Raw genomic sequence first — 15,214 nt, 5'->3', positions numbered from 1 at the left:
GTATTCTAGATCATTGGGATATTGGACTCTAACCTACTGTAATGGCTAGGGTGTATTCTATGAGTAAATGATAAAACCCTTTTGTAAGTCACACTGGATAAAAGTGTCTGCTAAATGCCTTAAATGTAAATTGTAAATGTAACAAATACATCTCAAGACTTGACACTGTAGTCCCGAGACAAGTCAAGAGTGAAAATGTACAATCCAAAGTCAAGATGGACAGTTACCAAGCACTACCCTTCACGTAATTGTCAAGTCACCATGTTTAATGTCATTACAATATTTGACACCAGCAAAGCATTTGATGTAGTTTATGAAATTGACAAAATCTTTTTATGCTCTTCAGTCTTGGCCTTGATGGTATGCATGCTTAGTCATGTCTGCTTAGAGATAATGTCGCCACTGGGCACCAAATTCTCTCCCAGGTGCTTTATCAAATTATTGATCCACAATGTGCTAGTGTCTTGATTCATCTATGTAGAAAAATCAAGAGCAACTGTGGGTGTAGGATTCGATGTTATCATTCCTACAAAGGGTGCCAAGTCACCAGTTTGTCTGCAGTGCACTAAGAATAGGAAGACTCCCTGTCGGGGAATCAACCCAAGAATTTCTGCCTGAGAGGCGGAGATACTATTTACTATACTAACAAGGACAGATGCATGTGTGTTAAAAGAAACTGACTGAGATGTACGCATCCCACAGGTTTTGAAGTATTTTGGATCAGTGCACCTACAACAGAAAGTTTTTTAAACAAATTCTGGTGATGTTGACCCAGTCTTCATTTTCCTCTTTTAACAATGTCGGTGTGCTGGCTTATGATTTGTATTTCTTTTTGAATTCTTGTAAAAATGCAAAATATTCAAAGCATTTTGGCTATCCCTGTGTGATAAACACGAGAATGGTCTAAACTATGAGTTATGTCATATGCAGCACTTTTATCAAATTTGGCTTTGACTCTGTTTGCAATATGTCTGATTATTCTATTGCAAATTAATGTACTGAGCTGCACTGTCTAGTCAACATTGAACTTAGGTCAAGCGATGTCCTGCACTACTCTATTTCCAATGTGCAAGTTTCAACTTTGTTGACTTACATTTCTGCTCACATGTACATTCCAGTGAATGGTTTACATGACACCTTCATCAGCTAGGTGTGATTTTTTAAAAACAAAAAGAGTGTTCATGCAAAAATGCTTAGCCACCTTGAGCCGTCCCACGTCTTCACGTGGGAAACCTTGGAGGCCACGGTAGTGTTTTAAGTAGCGGATCAGTCTAATACTCTGACAAGCTTTTGGGCACCTGTTCACCTGGAATTGACATTAGTTTGCTAAAATAGTGAGCAGACCATTCGGGAGATTACTGTCTTTGAATTTGCATCTCAGGCCATTTTCAGTCCTGAATCAATGATATATGGGTACTCATAATTGAGCTTGAAGAAGTCCTAAGACTTAACCCCAAAGTGCCCAAAGCATGTAACAGCAGCGATGGCCGAGAGGTTAAGGCGTTGGACTCGCAATCCAATGGGGGTTCCGTGCGCAGGTTCGACTCCTGCTTGCAGCGTGATGGAATCAGATGTTTTTCTCCTAATGGCTTTGCTGGAAGAATAAATTCACAGTGTCATGTAGTTCTCCTTTTGCACATGCTTGCCATTCCATTTGCAACTTTGTGCCAGTGAAACTGTAGGAGTCCTAGGAATTGAAGCAGAAATAGCTGCTTTGTCGATAAGTTGTGATGACCCAGGGATTAATGTGTTGGTGTCAAGCTCCAATGTGCTCTCTTGCAGAATAGAGAATTTAGTTGCTTATTTGAAGTGATTTCTGCAGAGACATCATGCCACCAGTGTGGAGAGCTTGCACTCCCAGACCCTTTCCTGAACGATCTACCTGCCACATAGCAGTGTCTTGTTTCATGTAGTGGAGAAAGCACATCCTTCTTACCTCCGTGATGTCAAGGGCATGTAAAAACTCTTCAACTATTGGACAGTCATCTTAGCTCAGTGAAAATTCTGGAAGACTATTTCTCACATGCAAATTGCAGTGGTGTTTGCCTATGCTTTTCTTGTACCAGCATTCCAGGGACAGCACCATCTTTTCTCTTTATCTATAACACTTTATTTATTACACTGCTTACTCCAGTGCCCACCCACCAAAAGTCACTAACAAGATGATGTACTTGCAAGTAACAGCAGTAGTAGCAGCAGCATGACTCGTCTTCATTCTTCCAAAGTTCACACGTTACCCTGCTGCTGCGCTCCCTTCGTTTGCTTCCATTAGCTGCACACATCAGATTTAAAATCTTGATGCTCACCTACAAAGCCAAAAATGGGCCAGCCCCTTGATACAGGGAGTCAGTGGTCAAAGCCCGATTCGTACCTCAAGTGCTTCAAACCTCAAGTATGGCTCGGCTTGAAATTCCATGCTCCAAGTCTCATGGAAGACGAGCATTGAGACTCTTTTCTGTCCTGGCCTACAGATGGTGAAATGAACTTCCACTTGCTGTCCTGACAGCAGAGTTCCTTGAAGTCTTCAACCACAGACTAAAGACCCATCTATTCATGGAATATTTATATGACAAATGACCCTGCTCCTATATTGACTAAGTAAATTAGCACTTATTGTAGGGTATTATTTATTATACTGATGTTGTCTAACAAACTTTAGTACTTATTGTTTATTGAACTTATCATTGTTTAAGATAGACCTTATGCATTTTGTACTTCTTGGCAATTGGTCAATTTTGGACAAGTGGAATAAACTTAAAAAAGAGATCAGGAAGAACTGGAAATACAAAATGGGGACATTTGGACAAACCATTTCCAAACTCTCTTCCAGACAGTAGAATCAAATGCAAATCTTCAACAAAATCCTATAAAGCAAAAACTGGAGGTGCTACAATTGGCTAATCAAAAACCATTAGACTTCTCAATTACTGAGCAGAAACTTCAGGAGAAAATTAACAAACTAAAATCAAAAAAGGCATGTGGGCCTGACAGTGTACTAAATAAAATGATAAACTTTTCAAGCTCTAAATTTCATTTGGCTATTCTAAAACTGTTTAACCTGAATGGAGGTTTTTTCCCTGAAATCTGAAACCAAGGATTAATAGCACCAATCTTTAAATCCGGAGATAAATCCGACACTAAGAATTACAGAGGCATCTGTGTGAACAGTAACCTAGGGAAGATAATGTGTAGTGTAGCATTTTAAATTCTAGATTTCTGAAATTCCTTACTAAACACAATATCCTGAGTAAAAGACAAATTGGATTTCAGCCAAATTACCACACCATTGCCTATATTTACCCCCTATATTATTATAATTATTATTATTGTTTATTGGTAATAGGAGTTGTTGTAGTTATATTATTGTTGTACTTACTATCATTGTTAGCAGTAATTTCTTCACTAAAGCTTTGGCACAATTGAATTGAACTGAATGTGTGCGTGTGTGTTCCCATAAAAAGTCCTCAAGTGTCCAGAACAACCTCTCAATCCCAGAACACCCTGAGCAAGAGAGACACAGAGAGAGGGAGAGGGAGAGGGAGAGAGAGAGAGAGAGAGAGAGAGAGAGAGAGAGAGAGAGAGAGAGAGAGAGAAAGAAAGGGAATAGAGAAAATGGGGAGACAAATGAAGGGAGAGGGACAGAGAGGGAGAATGAAAGATGAAGAAGAATGGAAACAGAAACCGAGTGTTGATGGGTGATATTTTGTTGAGTGAATGAGAGAGTGAACTTAAGAGACTCAGAAAGATACCCGAAAGAGAAAAAGCAGGATTAGATGTGGGAGTCTATTGGATGATGGATGACGAGTAAGTGCAGTGGAGTCTGACACAGCTGGAAACAGCCCTCAAGCTCCATCCATTCCAACTCCAAACTTGGACAAATGTGGTCAAAATTGGAAAAAGATCTTAAGGCATTCTTGGCAACTTGCTTGTCGTAAATAGGAGCATTATTCCTGCTGTCATGGAAGCAAACTGCAACACTGCATGAATTCCCTGCCTATTAGTCTGGCTGAGATTGCTTCTAGTAGCAAGGAACCATTTATAAAAGTCTTACTGAACCCACTGACAAGCAGGGCTACCAAGGTCTGCACAAGGGCAGGTATGAGGAATCATTTTGGGAACACAAACTTTATAATAGGAACTAGAATAGATAAGACTTTTGGAAGATCTGGCAACCCAAAACAAACTTTGATGTTTGTACCAGTGTGACAGTAATCCCCCCCAGCTACTTGTACATCTGCATATCTTCCAGTCAACCTTTCAAAGAAAGAAAGTGAGGGATAAATATTATGCTGAACTTCCAAAACACTTATATTTGTCATGTTGTGAATACGATGTTACTTCTGTGCTTGGTGGAATAGAAGGTAACATGCCTGCATACAGGATATTAAAGTAAAGGGCTTGTGCATGTGTGTGGCTGTCTGTGTGTGTGTGTGTGTGTGTGTGTGTGTGTGTGCGTGTGTGTGTGCGCGTGTGTGTGCGTGTGGCCATGTGTCTGTCTGTGTGTGTGTGCCCATGCCTAAAGTGTGACATTGACCATATGTACAGTGTTTATATCATCATACAGTAACAGTGATGAAAGCCAGTGTGTGTCACAGGGTGTCGACAAGTGAAAGATCCATTATGAAGAAGTTGGAGGAAAAATCTGTTATTGCTTATTACAGCCTATTATATATAGATTGCAGGCAGTAATTATGGAAGAATAAGAGGATGAAGGAGTCCAACAGACAAGTAAAATAACCCTTATAAAGAAGTTGGGGGAAAAGGAAGAGAACAGGGCAGTACAGCGCTGCCTATACATGAAGTCTCAGTGAGAAAGAATGAAGCCCAACTCAGTGTCCTGATGTTCAGTGCTTATGACTCAAACACAGGCTATTAGCTTAGCATGGCAGGCCTGGTGAGGCTAATTCACTATAATAACTATAAAGCCCTGAAATTCATTTGTATTCTAAAATTTGTGAAATATTTTTCATAAAACATGTATGTGAAATTAACTAACTGTGCCTCTGAGTATTTCGTTCAGTTCTACATATAAGTGCCTTCACTGTCACGTGGTATTATGACATCACAGTCTAGCCCTATGAAGTCACTATGTGTGTAATAAAACTAAATAAAAATCTATGAATATAAATCTATAAATAGGGGTCATTTTGCAAGATGGTCATTAAAGAAGTTGTGAAGCGTTCATGCAGTTTGGAGGGTGTCTGATCTGAGGCAGGAACTTTCCCAAAGGTGAGTACACATAAATGAAGACAGACTGCTTGGAAATGTCTTGGCCTCGGACTAAAAGACATTTTGTGAAAGAGTCCAAGCGCTAAAAATCAGATTGTAGAAGAGGGAAAAGACCACGCCTGGATAAACTTGGTCATTGTCTAATGCTAACTCTCTCTCCAGCTAGCGGAAATTAGCCAGACTGTCATTAGCGATCCAGGTAGATGTACCACATGCATAAATAAACGCCAAAGAGTCAAGCTTATTTGAAGTCGTTTCTAGTAGGCTGTGTTGTTGTTGACTTAATTATGGATAAGCCGTTCACCCGGTGACCTCGAGATTACAAGCCAAAAACCGACACGTCCACGTGCTAAAAACAAACCACGCGACTCTTGTGATCGTACGCGAACTTTCCGATTCGCACACTGCTGATGTGAGATTTTAGCACCGATCACAACCTGAGTTTCTCCTAAGAGCGGCATAAATGTTGGCCTATGTGGGAGCAGGTGTAAGGTGAGGTTTCACAGCTCCCTTTTCTGTGGGAGCAGAGTTAAACTCTCCAACAGCAAGTGCGCGTGATGGCGACATCATATCAGCTTTACATGTTCAGCTAGAATAAAGCAGCGTGAGGCCTGATTCAGAGACTCAGGAGCACATTAGTCACGTAACTGTTGTTAAGCAGCTTTGTTTAGAGCTCAGCATGGTTTATATGAACAATATAATTTGTATGCAATTAGTAATAGTGCAGGTTGCTTAGCAATGGTCATACGTTCCAAGTTTTAAACGAACGCATGCATCGCTACTGGTCTTGGTGCAACAGGCTTAAACCTCTCTATGAAAAATGGTCTCAGTTTCTGCCAGTTTGGCAGTTAATCCCAGTTGGTGCACCAGCCCTGGGGACGAGCATGAGGACCGGGCATCCATTCAATTCAGCTGGCTCTCAAAGTCACGTCCTTGTGCACGAGCGTTTACTGAAAAGAAATCAAGTCGGACTGAAAGGTTCACGGAAGGTTTTACGGCCACATTTCTTAAGTCTGTCATGCACCATGTCACCCCCTCCACTCCGGATGGACATGCCAGTGCAGATCTAACTACACCTGCTACTTGGTACCTTCATTAACGCTCGTGTATAAAACCTCCTGGTCTGTGTTCCAGTTGCGAAGTCTCTTTCTGCACAGTGGGCGTGTCTGAACCTTGTTTACACTTTATGGCTTGTTTTCTTCTTTCAACCTATGCCTGATATTATGGTTCCCGCCTTTTCACCTGTAGTGGTTTGTATTGTTTAATCCAGTCTTTACTTTGTTCAATAAAGCCTTAAATTCCTTTTTATCTGTGTAACGATGAACGGTTGGAAGGTGAACGCACACGTGGAGAAGCGCAAGATTTATTAAGGGCTGATGCAGAATCATAATCACTACACCAGCCCAATGCCATAGAATACATGATACAAAGAGGCTGAGAGAACATGCTGAATAAAAGTAAACAACACAGATGAAGACAAAGTGGAAGGAGGCTAAAACAATAACAAAAGCAATAACAAGAACACTTAACTAATACTGGCAATAGAAAACATGAGGCTTGGACTACGAACAGAGGCTGGGAATAATAATGAGCAGCAAATGAACAGTGCACAACACAGGGATTTCCAATGCTGTGCCCCATTATCTGAAAATGACCTTTGTGGTTTCCCTTGTTCCACAGGTTTTATTTGAACTGAAGTTTATGTGGAGTTTTGATGCAGTTATGAGTTGCATGCTGATAGTGATGGTTCAGTGTCTTCTGGCATGGACTACTATGTTTGCATTGCAAATCATTGGTGGTATCCTTTCACTGCTAGAAAAATTCGTAAGTGCTGTTAAAATCGTAAGTATAAATGAACGTTTGTGCATTAAGCATAATATTTTTTAAGCTTATTGCAGTATTTTCCCCAGGATAGCTTTTTAGCCTAATGGCAATGGAGATAACGTTATTTAGCCTTTAATGAAGCTTTATTGAAGCTAATAATTTCTTTTAGGAAGTTGTCAAACATTGTTGTGACATTTTAAGAAAAAAGTCGCACACTCGATGTATATTGTCTGACGACTTTTTGTCGGTCTGAAAAGGCGAGGTTTTTTTTACACCTAGTGGTAACTATTGTGCAGTTCCTGAGTAATTGTAGCTCCTATACATTTCGAAGAACAATGTGTTGTTGATGCTGTAAAATTGCTGTTCTGTGCATCTTGGTGTATGTGTGTTTATGCATGTATGTAAAAAGAATGCTAAATATTATGCACTTTTTTCATAGTGGGAAAGAGTCAAGTCCAGTTTCGCCACAGTGTTTCCACAACTACAGCGCACCGGGACTCCCTCATCCATCCTCCAAAAGCCTGGCAAGGCTGCGCTTAATGAGCCTAACTGCCTCCTGCTACCTGTGGGCACAGAAACCTCCAATCGCAGCTCTGACGTTGCCCGGAGTCGGCATACAAAGTTTGCATCTAGTAAGGAAAGCTTGCATGATAGATCGCTGCTGCCAGAGGTGAAGTATACGACTGCCAAGACAGGCAGAGCCAGCACACTGAATGAGGAGAGTGATGCAGCAGCTGATTTTGCAGTTGTGAGTAAATGTGTCATAAGCTATTTTCATACAGTAGTCATTTTATGCATAATCTCTACTATATGTTTTCTGTTTTTCTGTCTGGAGTTGGCATTCTCAAACCGTCCCATGCTTAATGCCATGGTAAACAGAATGAAGTAATTTGAATCAATGTCTGAATACATGTTAGAAAGTGTTATTATAATAGGAGGGGCTCATTGTTTGCTGTGGCTAAGATATGTCCACTCATAAGGCAGTGTCTTGTTGTTTTCATTCCTTCAGAGAGACTGGATTTCCCACGTTAAGATGAGAGTGGATGAATTGGAGGCATTAATTCTGATGGAAGAAGAGTATGAAGGAATCCATCAGACAAGAAAAGGAACAATTAAAAAGAACTTGGAGAATGTGGAGCTCAAAGATGAACTGAAGTCCCTGAAAGCTCAACTGGAGAAAGTAGGAACACCAAAATGAAACCCTTAGTTCCACTGCAGTCACATACAGTCAATGTCATACTATAGACAGAGGGTGATTTTAGACAGAAATAAGGAGATGTCTTATGCCTACAGCACAACTTCACAACTCGACGAGCAATGTGGTGTTGGTCATGTCAGATTGCTTTTCTGTGTGTTAGTGTTTTTGCGCATGTGTGTAATAAGAATGCTAAATATTATGCACTTTTTCCGCAGTGGGAAAGAATCAGGTTCAACTTCCCTAGAGTGGTTACAACGCTGCATCCCACCAGGACTCCCCCATCCATCCTCCAAAAGCCAGGCAGGGCTGCTCTTAATTGCCCCCTGCGACCTGCAGCCACGGAAACCCCCAAGCGCCCCATTGCTGTTGCCCGGAGGCAGCACAAAAAGTTTGTGTCTAGTACACACGTCCCGTATTGCAGAACAGGGCTGACAGTAATTATGGAGGAGGATGAAGGAGTGACAGTGATTATGGAGGAAGAAGAGGATGAAAAAGTTCAGCAGACATGTGAAGGAACCTATGAAAGGAAGTGGTGGAAAAATCTATGGAATGTCCTGATAAGGACTAAGAAATCTGAGGAAAATGCAAGAGAGAAAGAGAGAAAAGCAAAGGAAAAACAGCTGCAAAGGAAAATTAAGCACCATATTAAACAGGAAAAGGAACGGAAGAAAAGACAAAAGCGCCGGGAGAGGGAGCGTAGACTGTGCAGAATGATGGAGATGTTGAGGCTGAAAGGCTTCCAGAAAGAGCAGAAGCAGCAAACCAAAGGAAAACATAAATCAAAACGTAAGGGAAAAGGATTTCTGCAGCGATTGTGGCTCTCTGTGATTGGAACAATATACAAAAAGTACCACTTTTGTAATAGACCATAAACCCAAAACTAATAAAATCAATAATGAATCTGAGAAGGCTTGATGTTACAAAGAACACATGTTAACAGTGAAAGCATGTCCATTCACAGCCACTTATGAAGAACATCTGTTTTCCCCAACACACAATCAGCTTCTTCAACCATGAAGTGATGGGAATCAGGAATCAGTTCCAAATTGTCCGATCCATCGGAATGATATGCCTCCAAGATGATCACTTCTTTTTAGCAATGCGAGGACGTTTTTCTGACAGTTGAGCATTGCAAAAATCTTGAGCGTCATGATGTCAAACCATGTCTGCGCTGCAGCAAACTTGCAACAAGGGGTGAGAGAGGGGAGGCCACCCCAATGCTGCTGCCAGGATTGAGGTTAAAATGGACAGGGGTCCCATCTGGGAGCAGCAGCCATAGAAACCCGTGTGGCACACGAGAGGTTGGACTTTCCTCTGGTTTCATGCATGATACTTACATCAGTTTATTCTCAACACACACAGAGCAAGAGACACTGAGACAGTGTGATGAAGAGGAGGAAGACTATGCTCAGATCATTATTATGATCATGTGGCATGGATTATAACATGAAGCCTCAATAAAGTCATTAATCTAAACCTGATGATAATGATGATGATGATGATGATGATGATGTTGATAGTAATAATATTAATTATAATCATAGAACAAAAAAGTACACAGTCAAGTTATAAAACAGTAAAAACATAAGGATAAAGCACTGGATATTAAAATTATAAATCCTGCTAATACTGAGTGTACAATCGAAAACAGAAAAACTGAAAAAAAGTAGAGGGATCAAACTTTATGATATTAAAAAAAAAGTTTATGAACCATGTAATTTTCAGACTCCCCAACTGAGATGGATTATGCAGATCTTTGCCCTTCAGGGCTATTAGACTGAAACAGGTCAAAAGCATTTATGACAGGCCCCACCCCACCTCACCCCACACGCCCCACGCGCTCCACACGCCCCACATGATCAACACAATGCTGAGCTGGGATTTGACCTCACCATTAAGATTTGTATTCTAGTGTTCATCCTCTTCACTGGATGTTAAAAATAACCACTGGCTATATGCACAGTAAATGGGCAAAGTGTGACTTGTGTGTCACCTAGAGGATTTCTAATTCTTAATATTTTCTAAAACATTCCACCATTAATTATTAATCTTAAATAATGATATTCTTCCATTCCACTGAAATTTATATATAAATATTTTATAGTTAATTTTGATCACCTGGCAAAAAAGTGTATATACTCAGCAAAAACCATCACAAATTCAAAGTTCCTTCAAAAATGATTCAGTCATCAAAATAGCTTTAAACAAAAATAAAACAGTAAAATAAAGACAAATACAACTTTTTGTAATTAATTAATAATCTGTCTATGCACATCCAGGTCTAAGCTCATTTGTGAACGATTTGCACTTGTTCACTTTAACATTAGTTATCTGAAATTATACAAGCTTATTTTTCCATCATTTAGGTTGCATTTGAGCTCTTCTAATACAAAACAAAAATGTAAAAAAACAAAACAACAAAAAAACGCCTTTGATTCTTGGGGTGTATAATGTGTCTTTTGATGCTGGAGATTAATTTTCAGTCATGCTCTACATTTCCTGATTCACTTGGGTAAATAAATAAATTCAACACTTTTCCACTATTTTCCACTAGGTGTCCTAGACATCTCCACAGTGTCCAAAAACCTCTCCAAATGCACACAAAGTCATCAGTCAATATACACTGAGTTTGCATGTTTATTTTGGCTAAAACATCACAGTAAGTTACTTTAGTAAGTTCCACAACAATTATAGCTTCATAGCATCATTGTTATTATGGGAAAATACTGTAATACTGTAAATGCTGTAATACTGTAAAGAAATAATAATCTTTCTCATTTATACTTACATTTTGTAGAAGGATTACGATTTTTGCCAGCAGTGAATGGAAACACCCAGTGATTTGCAATGCAAACATTGTAGCTAGTCCATCCTAGAAGCACCCAGACAACTCCACATAAACTTGGCGATCAAATCATTCTTACGGCTGAATGCGTTTTGCCAAACAGCGTCAAACGCATGCGCAACACTTTGTCTGCTTACAATGTGGAAGCTGGTTGACAGTAGTCTAAGTGTCCACTATTTGTTGAAACAGCTGCCAATCACGACGTTTGCCACTGAAAACGCTTGTGAAGTAATATTAAAGTTCCCCTCCCCTTCAAACCTCTGTGAGAATTGCTTTCACTCAATGACAATGGCGCTGCAATGGCCAATAGAAATCAATATATTGATGAAAGCCAGTGTGTGTCATGGTGTGATGTCACATGGAGTGATGTCAGTGTTGTGGTCAAACAGTGTCACTAAAGTCTCAGGCTTTTGTTGTTCTACCTCACTATGCATTTTTTGTTCTAGCTGCAAGCTAACGGTGCTTTAACCTACCTATGCTTTAGTTATCTTGAAATAAATGAGGTTCATCGCTAGAGGGTTCTGTTCATTCTTATGACCACAGTTTTCTTTTAATTATATATTTTATTATGGAAGAAGTTGTAACATTTACTGCGAGGTGCATGGCAGAGCGACACATACCTGCTGTGGGCTTGTTTGCTGACCCCTCAGTGAAATTAAATGTGGTTGCTGGAGTTCTTATAGTGTGGAAAATGAAAGGAAACGTCAGTGCCCGAGATATATTTGCAGTATATTTGACAAACTAAATTACATATATTTGAATTGGGATTTTCATCCCATTTGCAATATATTTGACACACTAAATGACATACTTGCATTGGGATTTTCATGCCATTTGCAGTATATTTGACACACTAGATGACATATTTGAATTTGGGTTTTCATCCCATTTGCTGTATATTTGATACACTAAATGACATATTTGAATTGGTATTTTGACACACCACTGAAACATACTTGAAGTGGGATTTCCATCCCATTTGCAATATATTTGATACACCACTGAAACATACTTGAAGTGGGATTTTCATCCCATTTGCAATATATTTGATACACCACTGAAACATACTTGAAGTGGGATTTTCATCCTATTTGCTGTATATTTGACACACTAAATGACATATTTGAATTGGGATTTTCATCCCATTTTCAGTATATTTGACCAGACAAAATGACATACTTGCATTGGGATGACATTCTTGCATTGGAATATTTTCTATCCCACTTGCAATATATTTGACAATGTTAAAATATACTTGAAGTGGGAGTGTCAGATCTCATCTTTGGAACAAGATTTCAAGGAAAAAGGAGGGCCCCTGTATACATCTGGGTCTCTCCTAATCTGTGAGAAGATTGGAGAAAGTCAACATTTTCACCCAAAAAAAACTCCAAGGTGTATGTACCCCCTTGGGGTTTTTTGGTCCAAATGTTTGACTTTCTCCAATCTAATCCAAACTCACAACCTTAGTAAGAGTGACCCAGATTTAGATAATGGTGCTGTTAGTTTCAAAATATCTCCCACAAATTCAGAGATCTGATGATCCCATTTCAAGTATATTCCATTCAAGAATATATACGGGTTTTGGACAGTAGAATTTTACAACTCTTGAGACAGATATGAGTTCAGGTAGAGATGGGTTACAAGGAAAATTGGTATTAAAGCATCAAAATAATCTTTTACAATAATACTTTGGAAACTTTGGACACCATCCCACATGCAGTGTATTTGGGATCCCACGGGCAATATATTTGACATAATTCAAATATACTTTGAAGTGGGACTGTCAGAAAGTGGGACTGTCAGAAAGTAGAAGAGCACATGTTAAGGATTGGCCTATGCCCACCTTTTACCTAGACACTTCAAACTTGGAAGACTTCATCGCACTTAGGTCTAGTATCTAGCTTGAGTTTTGGACACCTACGTTGTGTTTAGGGCCCTGAAACGTTAGTTAGGCCTCTCCTATTAAAATGCATTGCCTTTAAGTGCATATGTTACGGGTTGGTGTACGTAGAGCTTTTAGCCTAGAGACTTCAAACCTGGAAGACTTCATCTCACTTAGGTCTAGTATCTAGCTAGCGTGTTTCGGACACCTACATTGTACGGCTTGTGTTTAGGGCCCTGAAATGTAAGTTAGGCCTCTCCTATTCATATGCATTGACTATGAGAGCTTATGTTACGAGTTGGCGTACGTAAACCTTTTAACCTAGAAACTTCAAACTTGGGACACTTCAAATCACTTAGTTCTAGTATCTAGCTAGCGAGTTGGTGGCTCCTATGTTGCACCGCTGGTGCTTAGAGCCCTAAAAAATACATATCAAGGGATAGGGTTATCGTTTCAGGATCAGGACCACGTAGGGTCATGAAATTTCATGGGTGGGATGTAGGAGGTCTCGTGGATGACATATTGGGGCAGTGGCCCCCTAAGTGATCAGAAACAACAAAAATCAACGGGTATCCAAAACAAGTATATGACATATGAATGGAAATGTGCTTGGAGTGGGGTGTTTACAAACAGTGTTTAGGACGGGGCACAGACTTTACCGCATCAAATGCTGACACAGCTGGGTGCCCCAAATAACATATCAGACAGTCGTGTTGCTATGCCCTTCCCCAGCCAAGATAAAAAATCAACAAATTTATTCTTGAAAAATGTTTTCTTCCTGCTCCTGTGTGTCTGTGTCCTTTCAAATCTGCACACAATGCAGGGCGAAATCTTCTGGGTTGTTGTAATAGAAAACAACAAACTAGGGTGTTCTCCTTTCACACACTGTCTCATGGGTTGGCCCTGGCAAACATAATGAATTTTTATGTCAATCTGACCTTTCTAAAGGATGTCCAAAACAAGTATATGAGATATGAATGGAAATATACTTGGAGTGGAATGTTTACAAACAGTGTATTAGGGAGGGGCCCAGACTTTGTCATGTCGACCGGTGGCTCATCTGGATGGCGAATAACATATCAGAAGCTCGAGTTGCCACAGCTTACGGAAAACTACTCCCTGTTTCATAAGCTCTAGGGGTCTGGCACTTTAATATGTTGTCTCTGAAGCCTCCCTTACCCCGCCAGTGAAATCATGTGACCCTACAAGTTAGGGAAAGTTACTTTCTGTTCCTTAACTTCTAGGTGTCAGGCACTTCCATTTTTGTCCTTGGGGGTGCCACTTTGCGAAGGGATGCACTTCAGGCCTTCCCTGACCTTTTCTGACCAGTGTCCATTTGGTGCCCATTCATATATACTCAGAGTGGGATCCATTAGACAGACAGACAGACAGACATGGACAGGACAGCTGTAGTGGACCAATGAACGGACCATCCCACTCCAAGTATATATTACACCATCCAACATGCTTGATTTGGTGTTATAGCTTTCTCTGTGCTCAAACTGCTTTCAGGGTGTTCAATCTGTATGTGGAACTAGGGTCTAGGGTGGGGTGAGGGGCAAGAAAGCACAAGAGCGCTAGTGAGTCCCAAAACCTGTATGTTGACTGTGGTAAGCATGTCAGTAAAGGGCAGTAAAGGACAATCACTTAACCTAGCAGGTACTGGGATCCAAAATGAGCTAGCAAACCTATTGCGCATATATGTGTCCAGTGGCAGTATGTAAGAATGGGGCCCGATGCCAAAAAGTGTATGTCAGTACTAACTAGTGAAATAGCATATTGTCAGACATTTTCTCTAACTTGTCTTTCACTCCTGATTTGCACATAGATGTTTAAAAAATTGAGTCATATTTAAACATTGTTTCCTTGAATATTCTCTAATGTTTTGTCTTTGAATAATGAACAGTTTTTGAGGTCCTTCATCACCTGTGCAAGCAAAGTACTTCTGAATTAGTGGTAGGAGAAGCCAGTTTATATATGAAAAATTAGTTGTGTGCTTTATATTGTTTGTAAGAACTGTTTCTTTTTATTTCGAAATATGCAGACTAAGTGCTCAGGTGAAATTAGTGTGATAAAAATGTTCCCACCTATTAGTTCAAGTTCAACCTTCAAAAGGCTTTTATTGTCATTTCAGCTTTATACAAGTACACTGCAAAAATGAAACGATGTTCCTCTCGGACCATGGTGCAACATAAAACAAGTGCAACAGACAGCACTCTACACGAGTGCAAACAAT

The 15,214-nt window shown here is 40.0% G+C and overlaps 1 non-coding gene across 1 annotated transcript; it reads left to right on the top strand.

The window, feature by feature from the left end:
• Nucleotides 1–1,477: 1,477 nt before the first annotated feature.
• trnaa-cgc (transfer RNA alanine (anticodon CGC)) lies at nt 1,478–1,559 on the top strand. The gene has a single exon. It is a non-coding gene; the product is annotated as a tRNA-Ala (tRNA).
• The last annotated feature ends 13,655 nt before the right edge of the window (nt 1,560–15,214 follow it).

Source organism: Electrophorus electricus, chromosome 15 (assembly GCF_041902795.1).
Source record: "Electrophorus electricus isolate QZ-2024a chromosome 15, ASM4190279v1, whole genome shotgun sequence".
Taxonomy (NCBI): domain Eukaryota; kingdom Metazoa; phylum Chordata; class Actinopteri; order Gymnotiformes; family Gymnotidae; genus Electrophorus; species Electrophorus electricus.
This window is presented reverse-complemented; position numbering and strand designations above follow the sequence as displayed.